The sequence below is a fragment of the Notamacropus eugenii genome, chromosome 1 (assembly GCF_028372415.1).
Source record: "Notamacropus eugenii isolate mMacEug1 chromosome 1, mMacEug1.pri_v2, whole genome shotgun sequence".
In the NCBI taxonomy this organism is placed as follows: domain Eukaryota; kingdom Metazoa; phylum Chordata; class Mammalia; order Diprotodontia; family Macropodidae; genus Notamacropus; species Notamacropus eugenii.
Genome location: NC_092872.1, coordinates 247,015,946 through 247,032,627, shown reverse-complemented (window position 1 = coordinate 247,032,627; position 16,682 = coordinate 247,015,946). Strand labels below are relative to the sequence as shown.

Below are 16,682 nucleotides of genomic sequence, written 5' to 3'. Positions count from 1 at the left end.
CTACATTATGACCCCTTGTGACTATCTTAACCCACCCTTTTCACCATCATCCCTTTGTATGTTTTCTCTGTTATAAGCTCCTTGAGAAAAGGGACTCTCTTGCTTGTATTTACAATCCTCAAAGGTTGACATAGTATCTGACAAACAGGTTTTGCTTTTCAGATTTTGAAAATGTCCATTTAAAAATTTCATTTATTTGCTGGAGTATATAAAACAGCAGGATAGTAATATAGAGCTATGGGTTCTAATTCCTACTCAGCCTAACCTTTTGTGAGACTTTGGATAAATTCCTTCCCTGTTTAATACCCTCTTTGTCAAATGAAATTAAAAAATTAATAAGGTCTCAAGTTTCTTCCAGCTCTGATATTCTGTAGCTCTGTGAATACTTCTACTTCCTTTAGCATTGAGCAACTATGTGGTATAATGGTAAAAGACTGAACTTAAGCTAAGACCTGAATTTAAGTCTTATCTTGGACACATACAGGGGCTATAATCCAGAGCAAATCAACATTTTAAGCAACTAACACAGACTAAAAATGGAAGAGAAGGCACCAGACTGTATTAGTAGAGGCAGTTTCATTACTCACCACTTTCCTACATCAATAAAATACAACCTTTAATTTCCAGCACTTTTGCCACAGATAGAACCAAGTGGCTATAGTTGATATTATAATCTTACACTAGGTTTGTGTACTACTGTGCCCTTTAATATATCTTTGTTCCATATGAAAACTAATCTTATGAAGTAAGTGGCTATACAGCATTATGGACAAATGATCAGTATGTTTTTGGTAACAATTTTAGGAAGCATATTTGATGAATGGCAAAATTCTCTCTTAATTTTGTTGTCATAATCATAAAATTGACGGGTTCAAGCCTTCATGAAGTTAATATCCTTTCATTGCTGGAAAGGGAAGATTTCTTAGACTTAGAAGAATGAGAACCTGATAAGTCATTACATGAGTTCCATGAGGGACTAGAAATAACTTCATTGAAATCTACATAAAGACTGGCAGATTTTTGATATGATCTTACCTGTTTTCCAGTTTTTTCTTTTTTTGTCCAATGGTCAATTATCTATATTGGTCATATTTTTTTCTTACATCAAATTTTCCTCCTTGAAATAATTTGAGCCTATTCCCATTACTCTTTGGGTTACAAGAAAAATAAAAATGATGCCTTCTTTAAGCTAATGGTTTGCTAGAACAGAGTTTGTGTAGAAGTTCTATCTACATAACGTCAGGACAGGTAATTGAAGTGTGAATATTTCATATCTAATAAGGCCCATTTTGCAGGTTAAAGAAAAACTTCATGTCGTGTCTAATCAATATCATCTCAGATAATGAACAAATCACCAAGAAAAAGTAGGGAAAAAGGAAAACTAATCAACCTGAACTTAAATGGCATAAGAAATCCTTGGGGGTAAAATTGAATTTGTTTATCTAGATCATGTTTGCAACTACTTCAGAGTGAATGTTGATAAACTATATTTTAAAGACTCCTTTTGATTATTCTGATTGATTTGTTCCAATGTAAATTTCTGCCACTCCAAAGAACCATTGTAATGCATAGCAATGAATGCTTTACAAGCAGCTGTCCAGCTATGTTGAGATTAGAGGAAACTGAAAAATAGAGCTGGTCCTACATGGACAGGCATAAAAATAGCAAAACCTGAGTAGAACACTAAGTGAAATCTGTGTTGAAATTACATTTTATCTTTATATTGAACTGAGAAAGGGAATAATATTTATGAAGTTACTGAGTGTTTAAAGGAAAGTGAATATTGGAAGAGAAAACAGACATTACATGGCTTATCCAAGTTATATAACTAAGTATCTAATGCTAGATTTGAACTGAGGTATTACTAAATCCAGGTCCACCACTTTATCCACTGTATCACCTAGCTACTTAACCTTGGGTCAAGCCTCTTGTTATGACCTTTCAATTCTGTTTCTGATCCTGGTTCCTATTCAGTTTCCATTACACATACACCATTGCTTTCCACCACTTTCCAGGTACGCACTTCCATTATCTATATATTGGGCATGAATTTTGGTTCTGACCTGTAACAGTTCAGCAAATTCCCAATTATGTCCATTCGTCACATCCCAGAATCAGATAAATGATTTATACAATGGGCTCACCTCATGGCTGAGGAATATTCAACAAAACACTGAGGGTGTTAGAAAATGTCAGATGAAAAAGAGGATGACTTTCCTGAAGGAAGATGATGATGATGGTATATGAAGAGGGGAAGGGTGGGTTAATATGTGTTTTCTTTAATTTTGGGGGAGAAAAATTCATTGAGAAGAGATTTCACTAACCAAATAATGTTTCCCTGTTTCTGATGTAACAAAATTAGATAACTTTGTCAAAATTTGATTTTGAACTAACAAAGTGTTTTAGTTTGCCCAAATTTAATTCAGATTTTTTTTTCTTCTCTTTAGTGAGCAAAATATTCTATTGTGGGTTGGATATTGTGGGCATACACTGACAAAAGGAAATGTGACAACCTCTTCATATGGCTTCAAATAATCATTCCTCAGTGATTGAGTTCATCCTACAACGTTTCTCTGAAAATCCTCAGGTTCAGATGACTATCTTCTGCCTCTTCTTAGGAGTTTATATAGTGTCATTCATAGGTAACTCAGTTATTATTGTTGTGATTGGTCTAAATCCAGGCCTCCATACTCCCATGTACTTTTTCCTTGCAAATTTGGCCTTGCTGGATATATTCCTCTCCTCCACTGTAGTGCCTAAGCTGTTGCAGAACCAAATAACCAAGAACATCATTTCTTATGGTGGCTGCATAGCTCAGATATATTTCCTAACTATGTGTTTGGAGGCAGAGCTCATGCTTTTCACAGTCATGGCCTATGATCGGTATGCAGCCATTTGCCAGCCCCTACACTATACCACTATCATGAGCAAGACAGTCTGCTGTCTCATGGCATCTACAGTGTGGGCTATCTGTGGGCTCAATACAACACTAAACACCTTCATGATTTCTTGCTTGTCTTGTGGCCCCAATGTAATTGATCATTTCTTTTGTGAGATTCCTCCATTATTGCCTCTTTCATGTTCCTCAACCTATGTCAACAAGATAATGTTAGTTGTGGCAGACATGTTCTTTGCTATTTTGAATTTTCTGCTTGTCCTTGTATCCTATCTTGAAGATCCAAACCAAGGAAGGGAAGAAGAGAGCATTTTCCACTTGTTCCTCCCACCTTACTGTGGTCACTATGTATTATAGCACTATAATATATGTATATATTATTCCTGCTTTTGGTCAGTCTATGAACAAAACCAAACTAGTTTCAGTGTTTTATACTGTAGTGACCCCAGCCTTGAACCCTATGATCTACTCTCTGAGAAACAAGGATGTGAAAGTAGCACTCAATAAATTTTGTTCATTTCTTAGGAAATAATTAGCCATTTTGCAAAGTGATACAGCTCAGGAAATTCAATCAAGAATGTCAATGCTCTTAAACTCAGGATATGCTGTTATTGAACTCCCTGGTTATATATTTTCTTTAAGATTGTTCATAATTTTTTTCCCTGATTTTTATTGATTTGTTTTTAGTTTTCAACATTCATTTCCACAAGATTTTCAGTTACAAGTCTTCTCACTATCTCTCCCCTCCTTCTACTCCAAGACAGTGGACATTCAGATTACCCCTTCCTCCACTCTGCCCTCCTTTTTATCACCTACTCTTTCTCTTATCTCCTCTCTTTCTATTTTCCTATATGACAAGATACATTTCTATGCCCAATTACCTATAAGTCTTATTTCTTATTTGCATGTAAAGACAATTTTTTACATTTATTTTTAAAAATTTGAATTCCACATTCTTTCCATTCTTAACTCTCCACATACCCTCATTGCGAAGGCAAGAAATAGAAACAGGCTATACATGTGCAGTCATGCAAAACACATCCATAACAGTCATGTTGTAAAAGGCGAACTATCTTTCCCTCCATTCTATCTCTCCCCCACATTGATTCTATTATATCCTTTGACACTAACCCTCTTTAAAGTCTTTGATTGTGGTGATCCTTTCTCCCATTTGCCCTCCCTTCTATTATCCTCCAGTCTCTTATTCCCTTCCCCCCACTTTACTGTATGGTAATATATATTTTGAAACCTAATTGGGTGTGTATGTTTTCCCTTCCTTAAGCCAAATCTGATGAGAGTGAGGTTCACTCATTCTCTCTCACCACCCCCTATTCCTCTCCAGTGTAAATGTTTTCTCTGGCCTCTTTTGTATGAAAGAATTTATCCTTTTCTATCTCTCCAATTCTCCTTCTTCCAGAATATTCTTCTCCCTTACCCCTTAATTTATTTTTAGATATCATCCCTTCATACTCTACTCACACTATGCCCTCTGTCTCCCTTTCTTGGTCTTTCTCTGTACACACACACACACACACACACATATATGTATATATATATATATGTATATATATATATATATATATATATATATACACACACACACACACACACACACACACACACACACACACACACACACAGAGCACAGGGTGAGTTGAATAGGAAAGGATGATATCTAAAAAAGTAAAATTAAAAGGTGAGAGTGTAATATATTGGGAGGAGAAAGGGAGAAATGGAATGGGGCAAATTATCTCTCATAAAAGAAGCAAGAAAAACCTTTTGCAATGGAGGTAAAAAGGGAGTAGGTGAGAGAGCAAAAATAAAGCTTACTCTCATCACATTTGGTTTAAGGAAGGAATAGCATGCACACTCTAATTTGGTATGAAAATCCATCTTACCCTTTAGGAAAGTAGGGGAGAATGGGATAAATGGGGTTGGGGGAATGATGGAAGGGAGGACAAATGGGAGGAGGGAGCATTTAGAAGTAAACACTTTTGGGGAAGGACAAGAGAGAATAGAATTAATTAGGGTCATGAAAGGATGGAGATAGATATCGTCTTACACAACATGACTATTATGGAAGTCAGTTGCAAAACTATACATGTATGGCCTATACTGAACTTCTTGCCTTCTCATTGGGGATGGGCAGGTAGGGAGGAAGGGTGAGAAGTTGAAACTCAAAGTTTTAGGAATGAATGTTGAGAACTGGTTTTGCATATAACTGGTAAATAAGAAATACATGTAATGGGGTTTAGAAATTTATCTTGCTCTACAAGACAAGAGAGAAGATGAGGATAAGTGAAGGGAGGGGTATGATAGAAGAGAGGGCCAGTTAGGTAGGGGAAGGGGTAATCAGAATGCCCAGCATTTTGGGGTAGGAGGAGGCAAAAGATGGGGAAAAATTTTGGAACTCAAAATTTTGTGGAAATTAATGTTGAAAACTAAAAATAAATAAATAAACGTTAAAAATTTAAAAGAATTTTGAAAAATAAAAAAAATTTAGAAAAGAATTCCTTTTTTTCAGTGATCTTTGGGGCCTCTTTTTCCATTTGACCAATTTTTCTTTTTAAGGTATTCTTCTCCTCATTGACTTTTTGCACCAATTTTACCATATTTTTTAAAGTATTGTTTCCTTCAGCATTTTTTGGGTCTCCTTTGTCAGTCATTAACTCATTTTTTCATGATTTCTTTGCATCACTCTCATTCCTCTTCCCTATTTTTCCTCTTACTTGATTTTCAAAATCTTTTTTGAGTTCTTCAATGACCTGAAACCAATTCATATTTGTCTTGGGGGCTTTGAATGTAGGAGCTTTGACTTTGTTGTCTTCTGGTTTCATGTTTTGATCTGATGCTACATTCAGAATTTTTTTCTGGTGTTTATTCATTTTCCACACACAATTAATTGACTTTTGAGCTCTTTGTGAAAGTAGGTCTCTCCTTCCAGTCAGGCCATGATGGTTGACTCTCAGAAGCTTTTAGGGTTTGTGCAGTTCTTTTCAGAGATACTTATAGGGATGTAGAAATGTTCAGTTCTTCCAAGATTACAGATCAAAGGACAGGTGTTTACTTGTCTCCTGGTCTGTGCTCTACTCTGTGAGGGACCTCAAGCAATATTTTCTGCCTGGGAACTGTGAGGAATATTCCCTCTCCACCACTGCCACAAGCTCTACCGTGCTAGCATTCCTTGCACCAGGGCCACCACCCAGGACTGTGACCCAGATTCAAGCAGAGCAAAGCAAGATAATCCAGCCTTAGTACTGTCAAAAAGATACCTGCAATCCCACTCTCATCAGCTGCTCAATCCTCCCACAATCTGTGGGCCTAGAGCTCCAGAAACAGCTGCTGGTGCTGTGGCCACCATGCTAGGGCTAGGGCGTGAGTCCACTATTCTCCCATGCAGGTCCAAACAACTTTTCCTACTATTCTAATATATCACTGGTGTTTTGGGGTTGAGAAGCATGGAAACTGCCATAACTGCCAATGATTCATGCCCTGAGATCTGCTTAGGTCACATATGTGCCAGTGTAGCTCACCCTGGACTGTGCTCTGCTCACAGTTCTATGCAATAAACCATTTCTTTCACCTTTCCAGGCTGTTTTGACCTTGAAATCTGCTTGACTTTCTCATTTTCTGTGTTATACTGTTCAGCAATTCATTTAGAGTCACCTTTACAGGTATTTGGAGGGCTTTGGGGGACAGTTCAAGAAACAGTTCTCTGCTTCTACTTGCCCAACTTGACCCCCATCATATTTTCTAAAATTCCTTTAAAAAAAGTCTAAATTCATTATAGAGGGAAAAAACAGCAATGAAGTGATAATAACGGAGGAATGCAAGTTGATTCCTAACAACCTGAGGCAAATCTAACCAGAAATAAGTATTAAAAAAATTTGGCACTGTTTTTTAAAAAAGAGAAAGAGCTATCATTGGAACAGATTATGTACCTAACACAGAGAAGAAAATGTATTATTTCCTTATTTTTGTTTATTCATGCCTGATTCTTTATGACCCTGGGGATGATATTGTCCATGGGGTTTTCTTGGCAAATATACTGGAATTGTTTAGCATTTTCTTCTCCAGTGGATTAAGGCAAACAGAAGTTATGTGACTTGCCCAGGGTCAGACAGCTGGTAAGTGTGTGAGGCTGGATTGGAACTCATATCTTCCTCACTCTAGGCCCAGTGCTTGATCAGCTGAGCCATCTAGTTACCTCTTATAAATGAAGAAACATGAGGACCTTAGTTGCTGAAATAAGAACTCATTATTTAAGAACACTAACAACAACAGCATCACTGATGTGAAAATTTGATAACATTATGAAAGAAATAAGATTTAGATTAACACCTCATACCATATAGAAAGATAAACTCCAAATGGTAGATGACCTACATATAAAAGGTCACACTATAAAGAAACTGGAAAAACATGGGGAAAATTATCTGTGAGATCTATGGATAGAAGAAAGTTCATGACCAATCAACACCAATCACTGCAACAACAGTGCTACAGGGGAAAATGGGAATATTATTGATTATATAAAAACACAAAGTGCATATATAAAAATAAATCTCATAACACTAAAACAAAGGAATAAGTGTTTAATAAGAAACATTTACAGTAAGTTTATCTCATCAATTTAATTTGTTTATAAAAATTCAAATTTTCAAATAACTCAGAAGATAATTCAAATCTGCAAAAAAGAGTCATTCCCCCACTGATAAATGATCTAAGATACTAAGAGACATATTTTGAAGGAGAAACTCAGGAGAGCAATTGTAATATGAAAAGTACTCCAATTCAATATAAGGAAAAGAGAAAACCAGAGCAATTTTGAAATGCCACATCACTCATCATAATAGCAAAGATAATAAAAAAGGAAATTATCAACAGTGGAGAAGGTTGTGGGAAAATTGGTCCATTGGTGGATTGACAGTGTACCTTTGAGAGGGTAACACTATTCTGGTAAGCAGTTTGAAGTTATGAAACATTAGTAAAAAGAAAATATCCTTTGAATATTTTGTATTAATTATATGCCTATTTGTATAAATACATGTATATATTTATAAACATATATATATATATGTATACAGGCATTGAGGGAATTTGTTTGATTTACTATATGTAGTTATTAAAAGGAATATTCTCTTTATTTCAATAAGGTTAGTCAGAGAGAGTGAGAAACAATGAATTTTTAAATTATTGTTTTATAGAGCGGTGTATATGTTACAGATGCTAAATGCTACTGAATTTTCATATGAAGTCACTTTATTATTAGTTTAATTTTGTTACAGGAAATGTTTCATGAAGTGAGAGTAATCAATAAATATTGGCAAATAATAATAAAAATAAACCTATGAATAAAATTGTCTATAAATATATTTGAAATGCAAAAATAGAATATCAAGAACTTTTTTAAAGAGAATCATCTTTTATATTTTAGCCATTCACCATCTGATACAAACTCTTCAGTACTGGGGGTGGTTTGTGCCAGTGCAGTCTCATGGGTGGAAATTAGTTCTATATTTTTAATAATTTGAATTTCAAAGATGGATGGTAATTTATAGATTATGTATATCACACTGTGCCTACATAAACATCCTCTCTAAAACAACTTAGCTGATTGCTTAAAAACCTTTAATGAGATTCCCCAGAAGAAGCCTGATATGTTTCTGGAGAGTTCCAGTTGTCAGGAAGATTTTTCTTATAGTTTACTTAAATATATTTCTAAACAGCTTCCCTCCCATCTCTTTGTCTTCTGAGTATCAAGTAGAAAAAAATCTAATCCCTCTTTTTTTTGACAGCCCTTCAAAAATTTAAAGTTTCCTATGAAGGACTGCCTCAGCAGTCATCATTCTAGGTGTAAAAAGATCATAGCTGAATGCAATAACAAAATGAGATTTTTGAAAATATTGTTCAGTAATTGTTTTTCATTGGAGTCTTTAGCAGCATAGTGGTCCAACATGTTTAGAGTAGAATCCAGAAGTACTAGAATTGGAAGAGACCTTAGAGTTTGACTACTACAGCCACATCAATATAGATAAAGAGGGAGAAAATTCCGTAGCCAAATGCTAAGGCTCATGTGGCAGAGAAGGAATTACTCCTTTCTCTTAGCCCTTAGTGAATGAACGAATATTTTAGTGATGACCTTCCTCTATGATTTGCCAGAAAGGATGGGGTTTATCGATCAGTGAAGAAGCCCACCTCAGCCTTGGAATGCCAGGGAAGAAGGCTGATCAGTTCTATGCAATATACTTCACAAAGCAAGTGTTGGCTAAGGTACTTTTTTACAACTTCAATTTTTCTTTCATAAGAAGTCTGGGAGAGTGGATAGAGATAGACTCAATCATATAAGTTCTTGTTGGCTATATCATAGAGGGAATTGTTATTCAGATATGGGTGGGGACCAGATGGTCTCTGATGTACCATCCACCTCCAAGGTACTGTGATTCTGTGTTTGGAGCTTACTTCACTTCCACTATTTTGGTGATAGGGTATATTTTAACCAAATAGTAAAGGAAAAGGAAAAGTGGGACCATAAAGAAAAATACTATCTGTTGGGTGAGGGACCTAACATCATGTGAATGAGGAAAGATGCTGTCCAGGTATTAATTCTTAGAAAATATCAGAGTTTATTCCAGGTCATGGATGTGGCATCTTGTAGAGGCTGAGCACCATGGAAGAGTAATTGCTGTCACTAGTATGGTAGAAGTATTATTGCTCCCTCCTCCACCCCCCTCTCTCTCTCAATTTCTGTTAATTAAAATACAATTTAATGAAAATAAGGTGCACATCATACAGTTGTGGAATTGTGAATATATGTTCTTATGAGGGCACTATATGTCTAATTTCACTTCTTTTACTCTGTTAAAAGCAAGCTCCCTACTTCTAAGGTACTCTCAGCCTTGGGTAATGCATTCAAAGAATTATCACTGTTCAAACCTGAGTAGAACACCCTAGCTTCCCCACTTGGGTGGGGTCTAAACAAGATTATTAAGAAAAGTAGTCAGTAGAAGGATGCAACTCTAGAAGCTCTCCTCCCACAGCCCATAAAATACCTGATAAAAATAACTCCAAACAACTTCTAGAGCAGCAGAAGTCACAAAATGACAGAGTGAAAAAGATTTCCAGCCCAAAGCAGCCTGGAAGGCCTACAGGAAAGGCCTATCACATCAGGCTCAGAACCTAGCGTAGCACAGCCTGGGCTGCATGGCACAGCAGTGACAGGAGTGGAGAGGTCTTCAGGATGCCACCAGCAGCTGTTGTGGGTCCCAGACTCTTCAACTCACAAATGCCAAAGACAGCTTCAAAGGTCAGTGAGAAAGCTCTTTCACTAGGACGAGAAAGGAACATGGTGGTCTGGCCCTGGCCCCAGGCAGTGGTAACTTCTATTATTGGGGCCCTGGCCCTAAAGTCCCCAGGAGAATTTAGCTGTTGATCTGAATCTCAGCCCTGAGTGGCCCCCCAGGGATGAGGAGCAGTGCTGACTGGGGTGGTAGAGCTAGTGGAAGCTCTGGAGAGGGAAATCCTGCTCACAGACCACAACATAGGCCAGGAGATGAGTAAACATATCTCCCTTGATTGTGCAACCTTGGAAGAACTGAGAATTTACAGGTCCCTGGAGTACGTTCTCCCCTTGACAAACAACTCAACAATCAAGTAACTGGCTGAGGAAATGCCCCCAAAAGGGAAAAATAATAGTACAATAGAAGGTTACTTTCTTGGTGAACTGTTATATTCTTCCATCCTTTTAGATGAGGAAGAAGAATGCATACCATCAGAGGAAGTCAAGGCTTCTGCATTCACACCCTCCAAAATAAATATGCAATAGTCTCAGGTCATGGAAGAGTTTAAAAAGTATTTTGAAAATCAAGTAAGAGAGGTAGAGGAATAATTGGGAAGAGAAATGAGAACAATGCAAGAAAAGCAAGTTAACAGCTTGCTAAATGAGACTTAAAAAACTGCTGAAGAAATTAACACCTTTAAAAATAGACTAACTCAAATAGCAAAAGAGGCCCAAAAAGCCAATGAGGAGAAGAATGCTTTAAAGAGCAGAATTAGTCAAATGTAGAAAGAGGTTCAAAGGCTCACTGAAGAAAATAATTCTTTAAGTATTACAATGCAACAGACAGAAGCTAATGACTTTATGAGAAGCAAAAAAATTGCAAAAGAAAATCAAAACAATGAAAAAATAGAAGACTATGAGAAATATCTCATTGGAAAAACAACTGACCTGGAAAATAGACCCAGGAGAGACAATTTAAAAACTTTGGGACTACCTGAAAACCATGATCAAAAACAGAGACTAGATATCATCTTTCATGAAATTATCAAGGAAAATTCTCCTGATATTCTGGAACAAGAAGGTAAAAAAAAAATATATTGAAAGAATCCACCAATCACCTCCTGAAAGAGATCCTAAAAAAAAAACTCCTAGGAACATTGGAGCCAAATTCCAGAGTTCCCAGGTCAAGAAGAAAATATTGTAAGCAGCCAGAAAGAAATAATTCGAATACTGTGAAAATACAATCAAGATAACACAGGATCTGGCAGCTTCTACATTAAGGGATCAAAGGGTTTGGGATATGATATTCCAGAATTCAAAGGAACTAAGACTAAAACCAAGAATCACCTACCCAGCAAAACTGGGTATAAAAAGGGGGGAAAAATGGTCATTCAATGAAATGGAGGACTTTCAAGCATTCTTGATGAAAAGACCAGAGCTGAATAGAAAATTTGACTTTCAAACACAGGAATCAAGAGAAGCATGAAAAGGTAAACAGAAAGAGAAATCAGAAGGGACTTACTAAAGCTGAATTGTTTATATTCGTACATGGAAAGATAATAATTGTAACTCTTGAAACTTTTCTCAGTATTTTGATAGTTGGAGGGATTATACACACACACACACACACACATATATATATACATATACATATATATATATATATATATGGAGAGCACAGGGTGAGTTGAATAGGAAGAGATGATATCTAAATAAACAAAATTAAGGGATGAGAGAGTTATATTGGGAGAAGAAAGGGAGAAATGGAATGGGGCAAATTATCTCTCATAAAAGAGGCAAGAAAAGGCTTTTTGGATGGAGGTGAAAAGGGTGTAGATGAGAGGGAACCAGTGAACTTACTCTCATCACATTTGTCTTATGGAGGGAATAACACATACGTTCAATTTGGTATGACAATCTATCTTACAGTACAGGAAAGTAGGGGAGAAGGGGACAAGTGGGATGAGAGGGTAATGACATAAGGGAGGGCACATGAGAGGAGGGGGATAATTAGAAGTAAGCACTTTTGGGGAGGGATAAGGTGAAAAGAGAGAATAGAATAAATAGGGGGGCAGGATAGAATGGAGGGAAATATAGGTGGTCTTTTATAGCATGACAATTATGGAAGTCTTTAGCAAAACTACATATTTGTAGCCTATATTGAATTGTTTGCCTTCTCAGTGGGGATGAGTGGGGAGGGAGGGAGGGACACAAATTAGAACTCAAAGTTTTCAGAACAAATGTTGAAAATTGTTTTAGCATGTAACTGGGAAATAAGAAATACAGCTAATTGGGTACAGAAATCTATCTTGACCCACAAGAAAAGAGAGAAGATGGGGATAAGGGAATGGATGGCGATGATAGAAGGGAGGGTAGATTGGGGGAAGAGTAATCAAAGTGCAAAGTGTTTTGGGGGTGGAGGAAAGGGAGAGATGGGGAGAAAATTTGAAGCTCAAAACCTTGTGAAAATAAATGTTGAAAACGAAAGAAAGAAAGAAAGAAAGAAAGGAAGGAAGGAAGGAAGGAAGGAAGGAAGGAAGGAAGGAAGGAAGGAAGGAAGGAAGGAAGGAAGGAAAGGAAGGAAGGAAGGAAGGAAGGAAGGAAGGAAGGAAGGAAAGAAAGAAAGAAAGAAAGAAAGAAAGAAAGAAAGAAAGAAAGAAAGAAAGAAAGAGAGGAAGGAAGGAAGGAAGGAAGGAAAGAAAGAAAGAAAGAAAGAAAGAAAGAAAGAAAGAAAGAAAGAAAGAAAGAAAGAAAGAAGAAAGAAAGAAGAAAGAAAGAAAGAAAGAAAGAAAGAAAGAAAGAAAGAAAGAAAGGAAGGAAGGAAGGAAGGAAGGAAGAAAGAAAGGAAGGAAGGAAGGAAGGAAGGAAGGAAGGAAGGAAGGAAGGAAGGAAGGAAGGAAGGAAGGAAGGAAGGAAGGAAGGAAGGAAGGAAGGAAGAGAAAGGAAAGTCCACCCCACCAGGCAGGGACAGCTCTACTACTACTTGCCAGCAGGAAGCAATTTAAAAAAGCCAAGACCTTCACTATTACCCCAAAAGCATTTTGGGCCCATTTGCTTGAAGAGGGAATGTGGTAAAGGATCTGAACAGCTCAAAGGGAAAGGACATGTCTTTAGCATCTACACCCCAGGAAAAGGAAAAGCCCCTGAACTTTCCCCCATGGTCCAAGTCCCTGGTTTTCCTCCTAGGGGCAGGCCGCGTCTTCTGGGTCATTCTCTGCTCCCTCTCAGTCACCTCAGACTACTTGGCCACCCCTAGATCCTTCCCACAGTCTTCTGTACATGAGGTCCATCTTGTCCCCCCATTAAATTGTTCATATTCCTCAAGAGTCTGGTAAAAAGAGTGTATTCTTAAAATCTTGCTAACCCTGATGTGTTCTAATAAACCGTGTCTCTGGCTGAAAGAAAGTTTGAGCCATATACACTTGAATTTTGGGGTTCTAGCACCCCTAGACCTCAACAAATGTACTTAATTTTTGAGTGATTTGAAAGGAAATAGAGAAAAAGTTACAACCTGAGCCCTTTAGAAAAGTACAATATCTGTCTGATAGCTTTAAGTAGTATAAACGTGGGAAACGAGAAGTTCTGTTTCCACAGTTTTAGGTGATCAGGATTGTGATCTAGCATGGTCAGGTAAAGGTCAGAAACTTGTGCGCAGGCTTGATGAGCTACTTGAGGGAAAGCCTATCTGAGAGGAGAACATGAAGTTACATGTCCAGGGAATGGTAGCACTCTGAGTGCAAAATTCGGAACACTATACAAACTTCCATTGTTCTTGTAGACTTACTGGAAACTATGGATTCAAGCGAATAAACATAGCAAGTCCTTGATTCAAGGGAATAAACATAGAAAGTCTTCTCTCCTCTGAACTCTATTTTAATAAATTTTCCTTGATACCTCTCCTAAAAAAGCAAGTTCCCCTGGAGCGGGCATAATATAATCTGTGAATATAATTAAAAAAAAAATAATTTCAATTAAACTTTAATTAAGAGAATAAGCAAAATGCAATTAGAAATAAAATGATTACTTTTTTCCAAATGATATATTTACTTAGAAAATCATGAACCAAAAGTAATAGAAATAATAAAAAATTTCAAGGAAGTTTCAGTATTTACACTTCCCTTGGCATCTGCTATTCTGCCTGTTTTCCAACTCCTTGGAACTAGATCTTCATCCCAGGATAACTGCATCATTAATAATCCCATAATCATGCAACTAAAATCATGTTGTGATTGAAACCATGTCCCTCACCTTCCTATCCAGTCTGATTGGAGGACTGCAAGGTGGATTTGAAACCCTTTCCATTGCCTTCCTTTGTAGAGGGTAGACACTGGATTTTTAGCACTCTTCACTTTGCATCTGCTGCTCTGCCTGGTTTTAAACTCCACAGAAAATGATGTCCTTGGTCTCAATGTCCCTCCCACTCTTTTTCTATCTGTTTTTGTGTTGTCTGCTCCCATTAGTTGTAAGCTCCTTGAGCATAGGGACTGTCTTTCTTTGTTATTAATTATATGCCCAGAGCTTAACACAGTGCCTGGTGCATAGTAGGTGTTGAAACAATATTTATTGGATTGGAAAAATAAACTTATGTATGTCATCAGCATTTATATATGTTGCCAAAAAACTCCAGAAGAGGGAGATAGAAAGTGAAATTCCCTTTAAAATACAGAAAGTAAAACACTTGTAATTTTATTTGCAAAGAATGAAACTTGAACCTCTCCTGCTATCCTCCCTACCTGAATTTATGAATAAAACTACAAAATTTTATTTATAGAAATAAATTGAGGAAATTTTAATTGCTCAAGGGTAGGTGAAGCTAACATAGTAAAAATGCTATACTACCTAAATCTATTTACTTAATTTGTGCCATGACAATTGATCTACCAAAGAATTACTTTATAAAGCTAGAAAAGACAATGATTTAAAATAATTACAGTCTTTGCACAGAATGAACAAAATGTGTAGTATTTAAAGCATTTTCACTTTTTAAAGGAGACACCCTGGAACAGTCTCCATATTACAGAATATAGAGACAAAATCTGTATGAAATCCCAAGCTTTACCATTCATTTACTTTGTAGATTAATGAATGCTATTGAATATCTCTCTGCCTCCATTTTTCCACTGATAAAATTGGACCAGGCACTTTCATTGTAACATTGCTTACCCTCAATAAAAGGGAATGCATGTCAGAATGGTTTAGTTCCTTTGATTATTCTGACAACTCCATGAGATAGGCAGAATAAATAGTTGTCTCCCTTCACAAAATATAAAAATGAGTTTGAGGAAAGGTGATTTACCGTGCATCACAAAAGAAATAGGTGGATAATATTTTATTTTGATGTTGCTTGGGGGAAGAAAATTTTGGTGTCATTTGTGTTCATTATAGTATAATTGAAATCTAGAGAGAACTGGGGAGAAGAGAGCATTCTCCTCTTCCCATCTCATTTTATTGACCATATATTAATGATACATTTTAATTATACTACATACCTAAACATATATGCATACATATATAAATATATATATAAATATATATATACATACATACATACATATATATATATATATATATATATGCAGCTAGCTGGCAAAATGGATAGAGAACTGGAGTTGGAGTCAGGACTCATGAGTTCAAATCTGGCTTCATACACCTATTACCTGTGTGACCCTGGGCAAATTATTTAACCCTGTTTGACTCAGTTCCTCATATGTAAAACAAACTGAGGAAGAAATGCCAAACTACTCCATTATCTTTGCCAAGAAAACCCCAAATAAGGTCAAAAAACGTTGGACACAACTGAAAAATGAATAAATTTGGACTTTTGTACAGGCAGATAAAATGAATGTCGTTTGTAATTAAATAATACTACTAGAATGTACACTGCTCTTCTGAAGATTCAGTTCAATTAACTTTAGAACATCTCCAAGAGTAGATGGGATGGTATAGATGACATTCATACAACCCTTTGATCGTACAGTTTCAATCTCTTCTAAGTCTCATCTCCATGTTTTGAAAGATGTTTCTTTTTAATACTTCAGAAATTTTGGATATTTGATATAGCAGCACCTAATAAGAATTTTGTTCTTTAGTACTTACAAATTCCAGTTATATTCAGGTAGCAGTAGGAAACATTTCTGTTTCTACTGATACTCCATTTCCATCACAGATTTCTTGAATTTTCAAGGATGTTTTGAGGTTTGTATTTGTAGTAAGGAGATTTGTCTTGGTTTACAAAGGCTCCTTTGCAAACTTTTGGTGGCCAACTTAGCAGTTTTTTTAGGTATTCTCTAGATTCTGAATTTTATTGTTGTTGTTATATTTTGTTATGCATTTGTTTTATTTTCTAAGGTGTAAAGAAGTCATAATATGTGTTAGTTTACTTACCAGGTCTTAGAGGTTTATCTATTTAATTCTCCGACATCCTACTATTATAGTCAATTCATTTTGTTAATTCATTCATGGAGAAATACGCCCCCAACATCAGTCTCATTAGTTGTTTAGTGCCAT

The 16,682-nt window shown here is 36.4% G+C and overlaps 1 pseudogene; it reads left to right on the top strand.

The window, feature by feature from the left end:
* Positions 1–2,299: 2,299 nt before the first annotated feature.
* On the top strand, positions 2,300–3,544 carry LOC140524860 (olfactory receptor 13A1-like; annotated as a pseudogene).
* Positions 3,545–16,682: the final 13,138 nt, after the last annotated feature.